Below are 13,942 nucleotides of genomic sequence, written 5' to 3'. Positions count from 1 at the left end.
ATGGAGTTTGGGACCCCGAAGCGATGGATGATGTTGGTGAAGAACGCCACCGCCTGCTCGGACCTGATGCTGTTCAGGGGTCGGACCTCGATCCACTTGGAGAATTTGTCGATGGCGACCAGCAGGCGCGTGTAGCCCCCGGGCGCCTTCTGCAAGGGACCGACGAGGTCCAGACCCCATACAGCGAAGGGCCAGGTGATGGGTATCGTCTGCAGAGCCTGAGCGGGCAGGTGGGTCTGCTTCGCATAGAATTGGCACCCTTCGCAGGTGCGGACAATTCTAGTGGCGTCAGCCACTGCCGTTGGCCAGTAGAAGCCTTGCCGGAAAGCATTCCCGACAAGGGCTCGAGGCGCTGCATGATGGCCGCAGCCCCCGAGTGTATTTCTTGCAAGAGTTCCTGACCTTCGGCGATGGAGATGCATCGCTGGAGGATGCCCGAGGGGCTGCGGTGGTAGAGCTCCTCCTCATCGCCCAGCAAGACGAACGACTTGGCGCGTCGCGCTACCCGCCGAGCCTCGGCTTGGTCGAGGGGTAGCTCTCCTTGGCGGAGATATTGCAGGTACGGGGTCTGCCAATTTCGATCGGGCGTGGCCCCGCTCTGCTCCTCCTCGACGTGCAGTGCCTCGCCCTCGGGGGCCGAGGGTACCTCGGGCTGAACCGAGGGCGCCTCAGGCCGAGCCGAGGGTGCCTCGGGCTGTGCCGAGGGTGCCTCGGGCTGAGCCGAGGGTGCCTCGGGCTCGGGCGTGTCGTCGATCTTGACGGAGGGTTGATGCAGATCCCGGGAGAAGACGTCCGGGGGAACCGTTGTTCGCCCCGAGGCTATTTTAGCCAGCTCGTCCGCAGTCTCGTTGTAGCGCCGAGCGATGTGGTTGAGCTCGAGCCCGTAGAACTTGTCTTCCAGGCGCCGAACCTCATCGCAGTAGGCCTCCATCCTCGGGTCGCGGCAGTGGGAGTTCTTCATGACTTGGTCGATGACGAGCTGCGAGTCACCGCGGGCGTCGAGGCGTCTGACCCCTAGCTCGATGGCGATCCGCAACCCGTTGACCAGAGCCTCGTACTCAGCCACATTGTTGGACGCCGGGAAATGGAGGCGTAGCACGTAGCGTAGGTGTTTCCCGAGGGGCGAGATGAAGAGCAGGCCCGCGCCGGCTCCCGTCTTCATCAGCGACCCATCGAAAAACATGGTCCAGAGCTCCGGTTGGATCGGAGCCGTCGGCAGCTGGGTGTCGACCCATTCGGCTACGAAGTCCGCCAGCACCTGGACTTGATGGCCTTCCGAGGGGCGAACAAAATTGTCTCGCCCATGATTTCCACCGCCCACTTTGCGATCCTGCCCGAGGCCTCTCGGCACTGGATGATCTCCCCCAGGGGGAAGGATGACACCACAGTTACCGGATGAGACTCGAAGTAATGTCGCAACTTTTGCCTCGTCAGGATCACTGCATATAGCAGCTTCTGAACTTGTGGGTAGCGGATCTTGGTCTCGGACAGTACCTCGCTGACGAAGTAGACTGGCCTCTGAACGGGCAATGCATGCCCTTCTTCTTGCCTCTCGACCACAATCACGGCGCTAACCACCTGAGTGGTCGTGGCGACGTAGACCAAGAGGGCTTCTCCGTCAGCCGGGGGCACCAAGATAGGCGCCTTTGTAAGGAGCGCCTTCAGGTTCCCGAGAGCTTCCTCGGCCTCAGGGGTCCAAGCGAAACACTCGGCCTTCCTTAAGAGGCGGTACAGAGGCAGACCTCTTTCGCCGAGGCGTGAGATGAAGCGGCTCAGGGCCGCGAGACATCCCATGACCCTCTGTACGCCTTTTAAGTCCTTGATGGGCCCCATGCTGGTGATAGCTGCGATCTTCTCCGGGTTGGCTTCGATGCCTCGCTCGGAGACGATGAACCCCAAGAGCATGCCCCGGGGCACCCCGAAGACACACTTCTCGGGATTGAGCTTGACGCCTTTCGCTTTGAGACATCGGAATGTCACTTCAAGGTCGGAGAGGAGGTCGGAAGCCTTCCTTGTCTTGACTACGATGTCATCGACGTAGGCCTCGACCGTGCGACCGATGTGTTCGCCGAACACATGGTTCATGCACCGCTGGTACGTCGCGCCCACATTCCTCAAACCGAACGGCATGGTGACGTAGCAGTACATGCCGAAGGGCGTGATGAAAGAAGTCGCGAGCTGGTCGGACTCTTTCATCCGGATTTGGTGATACCCTGAGTAGGCATCGAGGAAGGACAGGGTTTCGCACCCAGCAGTGGAATCCACGATTTGATCGATGCGAGGTAGAGGGTAGGGAACCTTCGGACATGCTTTGTTGAGACCAGTGTAGTCTACACACATCCGCCATTTCCCCCCTTTCTTCCTCACAAGCACAGGGTTGGCAAGCCATTCGGGATGGAATACCTCTTTGATGAACCCTGCTGCCATTAGCTTGTGGATCTCCTCGCCTATCACTCTGTGCTTCTCCTCGTCGAATCGGCGCAGAGGCTGCCTGACGGGTCGGGCTCCGGCCCGAATATCCAGCGAGTGCTCGGCGACATCCCTCGGTATGCCGGGCATGTCCGAGGGACTCCACGCAAAGACATCGTCGTTTGCACGGAGAAAGTCGACGAGCACTGCTTCCTATTTGGGGTCGAGCCCGGAACCGATCCGGATCTGCTTGGAGGTGTCGCCACTAGGGTCGAGAGGGACGGCCTTAACCGTCTCCGCTGGCTCGAAGTTGCCGGCATGACGCTTCACGTCCGGCACCTCTTTGGAGAGGTTCTCCAGGTCGGCGATGAGGGCCTCGGCGTACTCCACGCACTCCACGTCGCATTCGAACGCGTGTTTGTACGTGGGGCCGACGATGATGAGCCCGTTGGGGCCCGGCATCTTGAGCTTCAGGTAAGTGTAGTTGGGGACGGCCATGAACTTCGCGTAGCATGGCCTCCCCAGTACCGCGTGGTAGGTTCCTCGGAACCCGACCACCTCGAACGTCAAGGTCTCCCTTCGGAAGTTGGAGGGCGTTCCGAAGCAGACGGGAAGGTCGAGTCGTCCGAGGGGCTGGACGCGCTTCCCAGGGATGATCCCGTGGAAGGGCGCAGCGCCTGCTCGGACGGAGGACAGATCGACGCGCAGGAGCCTGAGGGTCTCGGCGTAGATGATGTTGAGGCAGCTGCCCCCGTCCATCAGGACCTTGGTGAGCCTGACGTCGTCAACGATGGGGTCGACGACGAGCGGGTATTTCCCCAGGCTCGGCACGTGGTCGGGGTGGTCAGCTTGGTCGAAGGTGATGGGCTTGTCGGACCAGTCTAGGTAGACTGGCGCCGCCACCTTCACCGAGCAGACCTCCCGGCGCTCTTGCTTGCGATGCCGAGCCGAGGCATTCGCCACATGCCCACCGTAGATCATGAAGCAGTCGCGGACCTCGGGGAACTCTCCTGCTTGGTGATCTTCCTTTTTGTCGTCGTCGTGGGCCCTGCCACCCTCTGCGGGTGGCCCGGCTTTATGGAAGTGGCGCCGAAGCATGACACACTCCTCGAGGGTGTGCTTGACGGGCCCCTGATGGTAGGGGCACGGCTCCTTGAGCATCTTGTCGAAGAGGTTAGCACCTCCGGGGGGCTTCCGAGGGTTCTTGTACTCGGCGGCGGCGACAAGGTCCGCGTCGGCGGCGTCGCGTTTCGATTGCGACTTCTTCTTGCCTTTCTTCTTGGCGCCGCGCGGAGTAGACGCCTCGGGGGCCTCTTCCGATGGGCGGCCTTGGGGCTGCTTGTCCTTTCGGAAGATAGCCTCGACCGCCTCCTGGCCAGAGGCGAACTTGGTGGCGATGTCCATCAGCTCGCTCGCCCTGGTGGGGGTCTTGCGACCCAACTTACTCACCAGGTCACGGCAGGTGGTGCCGGCAAGGAACGCGCCGATGACATCCGAGTCGGTGATGTTGGGCAGCTCGGTGCGCTGCTTCGAGAATCGCCGGATGTAGTCCCGGAGTGACTCTCCCGGCTGTTGCCGGCAGCTCCGGAGGTCCCAGGAATTCTTGGGGCGCACGTACGTGCCCTGGAAATTGCCGGCGAAGGCTTGGACCAAGTCATCCCAGTTGGAGATCTGCCCCGAAGGCAGGTGCTCCAACCAGGCGCGAGCAGTGTCGGAGAGGAACAGGGGGAGGTTGCGGATGATGAGGTTGTCGTCGTCCGTTCCACCCAGTTGGCAGGCCAGGCGGTAGTCTGCGAGCCACAGTTCCAGTCTCGTTTCCCCCGAGTACTTTGTGATAGTAGTCGGGGGTCGAAACCGGGTCGGGAACGGCGCCCGTCGGATGGCCCGACTGAAGGCCTGCGGACCGGGTGATTCGGGCGAGGGACTCCGATCCTCCCCGCTGTCATAGCGTCCCCCACGCCTGGGGTGGTAGCCTCGGCGCACCCTCTCGTCGAGGTGAGCCCGACGGTCGCGACGATGGTGTTCGTTGTCGAGGTGGCCCGGGGCCGCAGGCGCGGTGTTGCGCGTGCGCCCGGTGTAGACCGAGGCTTCCCGCATGAATCGGGAAGTCGCGGCATGAGGTTCCGAGGGGTATCCCTGCCTTCGGGAGGCAGAGCTCTCGGCCCGTCGGACCGCAGCGCCTTCCAGGAGATTCTTGAGCTCTCCCTGGATTCGCCGACCCTCGGTGGTTGATGGCTCCGGCATCGCGCGGAGGAGCATCGCTGCGGCTGCCAGGTTCTGACCGACCCCGCTGGATGCGGGTGGCGGCCTGACCCTGACGTCGTTGGCGACGCGGTGCTGAAAACCTTGGGGCAGGTGACGAATTTCTCCGGCCGGGGGTTGGCCCACCCATACCTGCCCGACGTCCCGGCGGATCGACTCAAGCGCTCCTGCTCCCTCGTCGAGCCTGGCCTGCGCCCCATGGACTTGCTCGAGCTGTGGGTCGTGACCCCCCGCCGGAACGGGGACCACAGCTAGCTCCCGCGGGATGTCGGCGCGAGGCACCGGCCTAGGAAGATCACCGTCCTCCGGCATGCCGAGATGGTTGCCTTCGGAGGGATCCCCTAGCTCGACGTGGAAACATTCGCGACTTGGGCCGCAGTCCTCGCCGTCAAGGCTACGGCTACCGTCGGAACAGTCGGAGAGGCAGTAGTCACATGCGGTCATAAAGTCCCGCATGGCACTGGGGTTGCCAAATCCGGAGAAATCCCAACAGATGCTGGGATCGTCGTCTTCCTCGGACCCAGAGGGCCCGTAGGTCGAGACGTCCGTCAACCGGTCCCAAGGCGACCGCATACGAAACCCCAGAGGGGTTGCACTCGCCTCAACGAGAGCGCCCACCAAAGCAAGGTCGCTAGGCGGGTTGAGGCCGAGTCGAAATGACGTAGGATGGGAATTGGTCGGTACCTTTTGGTCGACGAGGAGCGTCATAGTCATGTCGGGGACTGATTGCACCGTCGTCTCAGGTACGAGGGCGACGTCCTGCAAGCTCTCCGCGAGTGCGCTGGCGTCGTCCACTTGCTCAGGATTGGCGTGTCGCGGGGGGACGGCGCTCGCCTTCGTCTCGAACGCGAGGTCGACGCCCGGTGTGCCTTCCGTTGGGGCGCTGGGGACGTCGATTCGCTAGACAGCCGACGAAGCGTGGCCTCCCGCTTGACCTTGGTTGCCCCGCCTCCTCCTCCGTTGGCGGGGGAGAGGACGGGGCGAGCTCGAATGTTGTTCTTCCACCACGCGGGGAAGATGTCGTCGATTCCGCCGCCGGCGAGCGGGTTGTCGGCCGCTATTGTCGTTGTCGCGCGGCGGTGGAAGGAGTATCATGTCGTAGTTGCCGTCGAAGGACATGAACTCAAGACTCCCAAAACGGAGCACCGTCCCGGGCCGGAGAGGTTGCTGGAGACTGCCCATCTGGAGCTTGACGGGAAGCTGTTCGTCAGCACGCAGCAGGCCCCTACCTGGCGCGCCAACTGTCGGCGTTTCGAGACCGGGGGGTCCCTGAGCCGACGAGTGAGTGTGCCGCGTGCCCCAGCCCAGATGGGTCGAGCGCGTGGGCGAGCGCGAAGGGGGGAAAGCGAGGTGGCCGGAGACGGGCGTAAGAGAGGTGGAAATCCCGCGGCCTTCGTGTTCGTCCCGCGCCCAGGTCGGGTGCGCTTGCAGTAGGGGGTTACAAGCGTCCACGCGGGTGAGGGAAGCGAGCGGCCCCAAGAGAGCGCCTGTCCCGCCCTCGTCCCCGCGCGGCCAACCTTCTCTAAGAAGGCCCTGGTCCTTCCTTTTATAGGCGTAAGGAGAGGATCCAGGTGTACAATGGGGATGTAGCAGAGTGCTACGTGTCTAGCGAAGGGAGAGCTAGCGCCTTAAGTACATGCCGATGTGGCAGCCGGAGAGATCTTGGCACCCTGCTGGTGTGATGTCGTGGCTGTCGGAGGAGCAACGGAGCCTGGCGGAGGGACAGCTGTCGGAGCGGTTGAGTCCTTGCTGACGTCCCCCTGCTTCCGTAAGGGAGCTGAGAGCTGCCGTCGTCACAGGGCTAGCGGGGTGCCATCATTGCCTATCTGGCGGAGCTAGCCAGATGGGACACCGGTCTTGTTCTCTGCGGCCCGAGTCGGCTCGGGGTAGGGTGATGATGGCGCTTCCTGTTGACGTGGCGGGCCTGTGCCCTAGGTCGGGCGACGTGGAGGCTCCTCCGAAGCCGAGGTCGAGTCTGTCTTCCATGGCCGAGGCCGAGCCCGAGCCCCTGGGTCGGGCGAGGCGGAGGTTGTTCGGCAGAGGCCAGGGCGGAGTCCGAGCCCTGGGGTCGGGCGAAGCGGAGTTCGTCGTCTTCTAGGGCTGAGCCCGAGTCCGAGCCCTGGGTCGGGCGGAGCGGAGTTCGCCGTCTTCCGGGGCCTAGCCCGAGTCCGAGCCCTGGGTCGGGCGGAGCGGAGTTCGCCGTCTTCCGGGGCCTAGCCCGAGTCCGAGCCCTGGGTCGGGCGGAGCGGAGCTCGCCGTCTTCCGGGGCCCAGCCCGAGTCCGAGCCCTGGGTCGGGCGGAGCGGAGTTCGCCGTCTTCCGGGGCTTAGCCCGAGTCCGAGCCCTGGGTCGGGCGGAGCGGAGTTCGCTGTCTTCCGGGGCTTAGCCCGAGTCCGAGCCCTGGGTCGGGCGGAGCGGAGTTTCCTATGGCGCCTTTGGCAAGGCCTGACTGCCTGTCAGTCTCACTCTGTCAAGTGGCACTGCAGTCGGAGTGGCGCAGGCGGCGCTGTCCTTCTGTCAGACCGGTCAGTGGAGCAGCGAAGTGACGGCGGTCACTTCGGCTCTGCCGGGGGGCGCGCGTCAGGATAAAGGTGTCAGGCCACCTTTGCGTTAAATGCTCCTGCGACTCGGTCGGTCGATGCGGCGATTTAGTCAGGGTTGCTTCTCAGCGAAGGCAAGGCCTCGGGCGAGCCGGAGATGTGTCCGCCGTTAAAAGGGGGCCTCGGGCGAGACGGAAATCCCTCGGGGTCGGCTGCCCTTGTCCGAGGCTAGGCTCGGGCGAGGCGTGATCGAGTCGCTCGTATGGACTGATCCCTGACTTAATCGCACCCATCAGGCCTCTGCAGCTTTATGCTGATGGGGGTTACCAGCTGAGAATTAGGCGTCTTGAGGGTACCCCTAATTATGGTCCCCGACACCAGCTTTTAGGAAGCTCTTGAAAATGACTATTTCATCCTTTTCTGGCTTCGGGGTAGTTTCTTCCCCCCCGAAGCGAAGTAGCTTCTTCTCATTCTCACTGAAATAACCCGACTTCACCATCTTGGAGAAATCAGCCTTGGAGACAGTCGACTTTCCGAAGTCCAAGTGGCTGGGCTTGCTTGGCACGGCAATATGGTAATCATCATCGGAATCAGCTTCCTCAATATTTCCTTCTTCCGCTTCGGCAGCAACTTCTTCTGTCTCGGCAACAGTCTGCTCTGCCTCGGCAGTACGGATTTCTTCCGAGGTCACCAGTCCGGATCGTTGCATCGCTTCGGAGATAGGAACAGTCTCCGCTCCTTCGGCTTCGCCTCCTTCACGCTCAACTCTAGCGGTAGAGCGCACTCTGGCCATTTAATTCTGAATTTCTTGGGAACTAAAAAACTTTTTCTTCCGAAGCTTTTTCTTCTGACGAAGTAGGCTTTAAAACTGGAGCTTCGTCTGCTTGCGAGAGTCAAGCTTCGGCTATGGTTAAAAATTTTGGCAGCAAAACAGTGCAATAGCAATGAATGCTGTGGTAACTTCACACCTACCCGTCTGTTTATATAGTGCTGCAGGTAAGAAGGTGAATCGTCAGGATTTTTACACCAGGTAAACAGCTGCTTACACCCGCTGCGCGGTGGACCGCAGAGACCAAATAGTAACCCTGCAGGGTGGGACCGCTACGCGCTCGGAAACTGAATCGTTTCTCGACAACGAGCTCAGGGAAGGTGTTTTTCGGACCTTCGGCTTCCTGAAGCCTAAGAGACTTTTTTCACGGATCAAGCTCGTTACGAAAAACGATCTAGCACCGCGAAGGGGCTACTGTTGGGACCATGCTTCGTCGCCGAAGGTCCTGCAGGAAGAAACAGCTTCGGCTGAAGCTGTCTGCACGTGATGACCGAAGGTTGTTGTTCATGAAGCTTCGGAATTACAAACCGACTTAAAAGTAGAATGACCTTTTAGTCCACAAGTGTTTGAGTCATTGTTGTAAACTTTTATGAGGGGCATGATTGTAATTCCTCACAGGCTGTGTCTTGTGCCTATAAATAGTGAACAATATTCCTTTACTGTTCACGCATTCCTGTAATTGCAATCGCATCACTCGGGAATTATTCTTTGCCAAGGCAGAGGTATAAATGTATTTAATATTTGAGTACATTAAATTGATATAATATAAAAGTGATATTGTAATTTATTTGTCTTTGATGCTTCATATCTCGCATTATTTTATATAATCTATTAGAGTTCAATTACGAAGATTTAACCTTCGTAATTGTATCATCCTTAACCTTCGTCCGAAGTTCATTAAATCCTTAAAGGAATAATGCTTCAGCGGACGAAGGGTATTAATATTTAACATTTTATGTTGCCTTGTTCTTAATTCATAGCATTTGAGAACGAGTCCCCAACATAACCTATGCACTTACCTTATGCAAACTAGTTAAATTCTGCACTTATATATTTGCTTTGGTTTGTGTTGGCATCAATCACCAAAAAGGGGGAGATTGAAAGGGAAATAGGGTTTAACCTTTTCCTATAAATATTTTTTGTGGTTTAATGCCCAACACAAATATTGGACTAACAAGTTTGCTCTAGAGTATATGTTCTACAGGTTCATAAAGGTTCAACACAAACCAATAAAAGATTGAAAAAGGGTTCAAAACAAAGGAGCCAAGAGTGCCCTGGTCTGGCGCACCGGACTGTCCGGTGTGCCACCGGACAGTGTCTGGTGCACCAGGACCGTACAACGTCCAACTCTCCACTCTCGGGTTTCTTAGGGCGCGCTCCTCTATAATTCACCGGACTGTCTGGTGTGCCACCGGACTACCGGTGCACCAGCGGAGCAATGACTCTTCGGTGCAACGGTCGACTGCAAAAGCGTGGGTCAGAGCTACAGTGCGCAAACAGTGCACGCAGAAGTCAGATCAGTCGCCAGAGGCGCACCGGATAGTGAACAGTGCTTGTCCGGTGCCACTAGAAGACAAAGCCTCCAACGGTTCACAGCGCCCGAACCCTAGCGGTTGGGTGACGTGGCTGGCGCACCGGACTGTCCGGTGTGCCCATCGACAGCAGCCTGCCCCAACGGCTATGTGGTGGTTGAGGGCTATAAATACCCCCCAACCACCACCACTCCAAGCATCCAAGTTTTCCAGCACTTCACATTCAATACAAGAGCTAGTGCATTCACTCCAAGACACAAATTCAAAAGAATCAAAGCCTCTCCAAGTCCCAAACTCACTCCAAACACCTAGTGACTAGAGAGAGTGTTTTGTTCCTGTTCTTTGAGCTCTTATTCTTGGATCGCTTTCTTCTTCCTCATTCTTGTTCTCTAAGTGACTTGTAATCAAACAAGAGACACCAAGTGTGTGGTGGTCCTTGCGGGGTCTAAGTGACTCGTTTGATTAAGGAGAAAGCTCACTCGGTCTAGGTGACCGTTTGAGAGAGGGAAAGGGTTGAAAGAGACCCAGTCTTTGTGACCAACTCAACGGGGACTAGGTTCTTTAGAACCGAACCTCGGTAAAACAAATCACTGTGTCCATCCGCTTTACTTCCTTGGTTGATTTGTTTTCCTCTCTCTTTCGGACTCGAATTCATTTCTAACGCTAACCCCGGCTTGTAGTGTGTGCTTAAGTTTGTAAATTTTAGATTCCGCCTATCCACCCCCTCTAAGCGACTTTTACTAACAAGATGTTTGTAATCCACGTTGTTCTGTAAAACAAAGTGTTATGATCAAGCAAATTCAGGAGATGAGTACTAAATAACATGTGCAAAGTGGCTATATGTTGTAAAACTGCTGCAAAAAAATTGTGCCATAAGACTAGTACCAACATGTATGCAACTATCTAGTTGGATTCAAGGGAACAAAAAAAATACACTAAACACAATTATTCACTACTACTAGTAGTTTGCCCGTGCGTTGCTACGACATATTACAATACCTAGGTAAACTATTCACCAAAAAAATTTCAAGATTTTCTTTATTGATTGTCTCCGCTCTTCGTATAATATTTTTTGATTTGGCTAACTGATGTTCTTGTTTACTCCATCCAATATGTCTTGGTACAACACGACCAATGAAGTGACTGATTAAAAGAGAGTTCACAACGACTGACTGAACAAATAGAGATTATAAAATGACATAATTCCACCATACAGAGACCAAATAATAGAAAGTTTGTGAGCTCAAGTTTATAAAATAAGTCACATGAACTCAAACTTATAAAAAAGATAGATCAAAATATGTAGTGATTGCTAAAGGCAGACATCAATAAAAACTGAATGCACTCCATATAAATTATGCTACTTCATAGCAATTACTAACGTTTAAAACCAACAGATAACCTTTCATTTTACTGTTAGTGTGATAAATCATTGTTGCTTCATCCAATTCAGCAACCTTAAACACCATGGAGTCCATTACGCCAATATGGTCTCAGAAGCGACCTAATGCTTGCAAGAGCCAAGAACGTCATGCCGTGCTTGGGCTGTAGCCTCGGCCCGTAGTGCTGGCCCGACCCGACATGATTATATATTTTTTATTTTACAGAAAACGTATATACATATATACAATTTATATTCAATATTAAAAATATCTGAGCATGATGTTTTACTGGTTAGAAAACTTCATCTAGTGTCTCCCGCCCTTTTTCCATCACACCATGCCACCGTGGGTTCAAACCCCACCTTTTGCACCATTTTTTAACATTTTACATTGATTTAATCAAATGGGTCGACGGGCTAACGGGCTGGCCCGACACAGTCAGCAGGTCGGCATGACATGCCTGGGCCAGAGTTATAGGTGTGTACATTCGGACCGCCCCGCCCAAGCCCGAAAAGACCCGTATTCGTTATAGGTGTACATTTGGGCTGCCCGGCCCAAGCCCGAAAATGCCCGTATTGTTTGAATTTCGGTCCGGGCCAGCCCGTTTGAATTTCAAGCCGTGTCGGGCCGGCCCACGGGCCTAGCCCTCGGCCCACGACCCGGCACATAATTGCTTAAACGTGTCGGGCTCATTTTGGGCGGCCCGAAATTATAAAAGCCCGAAATTCAATTTTTGGCCCGAAATTCACATTAGGACCCGAAATTCATTTTGGCCCGAAATTCACATTAGGGCCCAGAATTCACATCAGAGCTCTAAATTCAAAACAAAGTTAATAAAGCAAATAAAAGATAAGACAAATAAATTTGACTAAAATCAAACTTAATATTTATATTAAACTACCATAGCTATGCAATGACTACCTCGTTTACAAATCATTTTGTTAGAAGAAAAAAAAGTATAATCAGCTCTATACAAAGTTCGTAAGTTCAGTTCATTATCTAATGTTCATAACAAAAGTAAAATTACATCACATACTCTAAATCAAAGCTACAAAAAATATATGACTAGCATTATCTCTAACTTTGTGTTCTTTATAAAGTACATGAAAGTGTGGAATGAGGTGTGATTTTTAATAAATATATGGGCCTTTTCGTGCCTGGACCATTTCGTGCATGCCTTAAACGGGTCGTGCTCGTGCCTGCCCATGGGCCACGACCTCGCCCCAAACCCGGCCCGACACTAAAATATTTTGGGTCGTGTCGTGCCTGAGCCGTGCTTTTTTCGTGCTTCGGGCGGCCCATCAGACCCGGCCCAAATGTACACCTATAGCCAGAGTTGTGACCCGCGGGCGTCTGGCCCGGGCTAACGGGCTGGTCCGACACAGTCAGCAGGCCAGCATGACATGTCTGGGCCAGAGTTGTGGCCCACGGGCGTCTAGCCCGTGTCGGGCCGCCGTTTGGCTATCTAGGCGTGTAGGTTAATTTGAAATAACTGTGAGGGGTTATTTGTAAAAAAATAACGCGGGACGACCGTTGAAACTAGTGCTTTTAAGTACTACTAGTATAACATATATGCAACTAAAAAGAATGCATCACTTCTGCGAACAACAAATCAAAACAGATCTACTAACGTGCTACCAAAATCGAAAATAAGATTGAAGAATAACCAACGAGGCAACGAATCAAGATTTGGCTTAGCTTCCTCGGTGGTGGCGTTCTGCAAATCTTATATGGCGACTTTGGCCTTGTCCACAGCGATGTTGGCAAGCTTCACAGCCGCCCCCCGCTTTCTTCTGCACAACCTAGCTGTGCTTCCAGCTTCCTCCACGGCAACAGAAGCGTCGCGAGCATCGACGACAGACAAGGCCGGGGGAGAACGAAAGCCCATCGATAGAGAGGCCTCAAGTGACCATGTCTGCTCCGGTGGCTTAATCTCTACTACTTATTAAGTAAGCAATAGTAGTCTGCCTCTGACATGTTCTGCCTCTCACTTGTTCTGCCACCGACCTGTTCTGCCACCGACTGTCGTACAACCCCACGCCAAAAAATCATTTTGATGCGGCACTAGAGGCGTTAGTATGAACAACAAACAACACACTGACGCTTATAAGCCACGTTTCGACGCTTTTAGTGGCCGGTATGGCACTAATCAAAAAACCCCATAGCAGCGCCTGTGTCCGAGCGGTTTATGCAGCCCAGTGGTTCGTGCGGCCCAACAGTTGGTGCGGCCCATTGTGCAGCCTAGCCTACGACGCCTGTCATCTTCTTCGGTGTGGCGGTGCCCTCCACTCCACGACGGCGCGCCGCACTCTGCCCACGACCTCGACCTCCTCCCCCATGACCACGACCTCAACCGCTCTGCCAGCTCCGCCACTTACGCACGCACGACCTCAACCTCGCCTGATTCAGCGCATAGAAGAGCGTGCGGTGTCGAGGTCGAGCGTGCGGCGCCGAGGTCGAACGTGCGTCGCCGAGGGAGAGGAAAACCACCGAGCGTTATTTCCTAAGCCTCCCACTTGATGTCTCCACCGTCCCTCAACGCAGTTGCCGCCGCCCGGGATGCGCTCCACCCCCGCCCGCTAATCGTCCCCTTGCAACTGCTGCCGCGGCCGCCAATCGGCCCCCAAGAACCAAAGGTTCGATCTCCGCAGGTGGCAAGCTCCTTCTTCATCCACGCCCTCCCTCCGCCTTGAGAACCAGAGGTCCGAGCTCTGCAAGCCCCCTTCCTCCACGCCCTACGTTCTTGATTGATTCCTTTTTGCTTGTGATTTTGCATTTCGGAAATCGAATCCTGTCGTTCTTGGGGATTATTGGGGGGTGATTTTAGGATACACGAGGCCGCTGCCTGGGCTTGCCGCCCTTGGGTTTCTTGTCGGTGTTGCTGCTCTTTGGGCTCCTCTGGCCGAAGAGCTTGGGCATGAAGCATGTGGGCTGGGCGCAAGTACTTGGGGTCGGGGCTCATGGAAGATTTCATCAGCATCGACGAGAC

Source organism: Zea mays, chromosome 5, assembly GCF_902167145.1.
Source record: "Zea mays cultivar B73 chromosome 5, Zm-B73-REFERENCE-NAM-5.0, whole genome shotgun sequence".
In the NCBI taxonomy this organism is placed as follows: Eukaryota; Viridiplantae; Streptophyta; class Magnoliopsida; order Poales; family Poaceae; genus Zea; species Zea mays.
Note: the sequence above shows the minus strand (reverse complement) of the source record.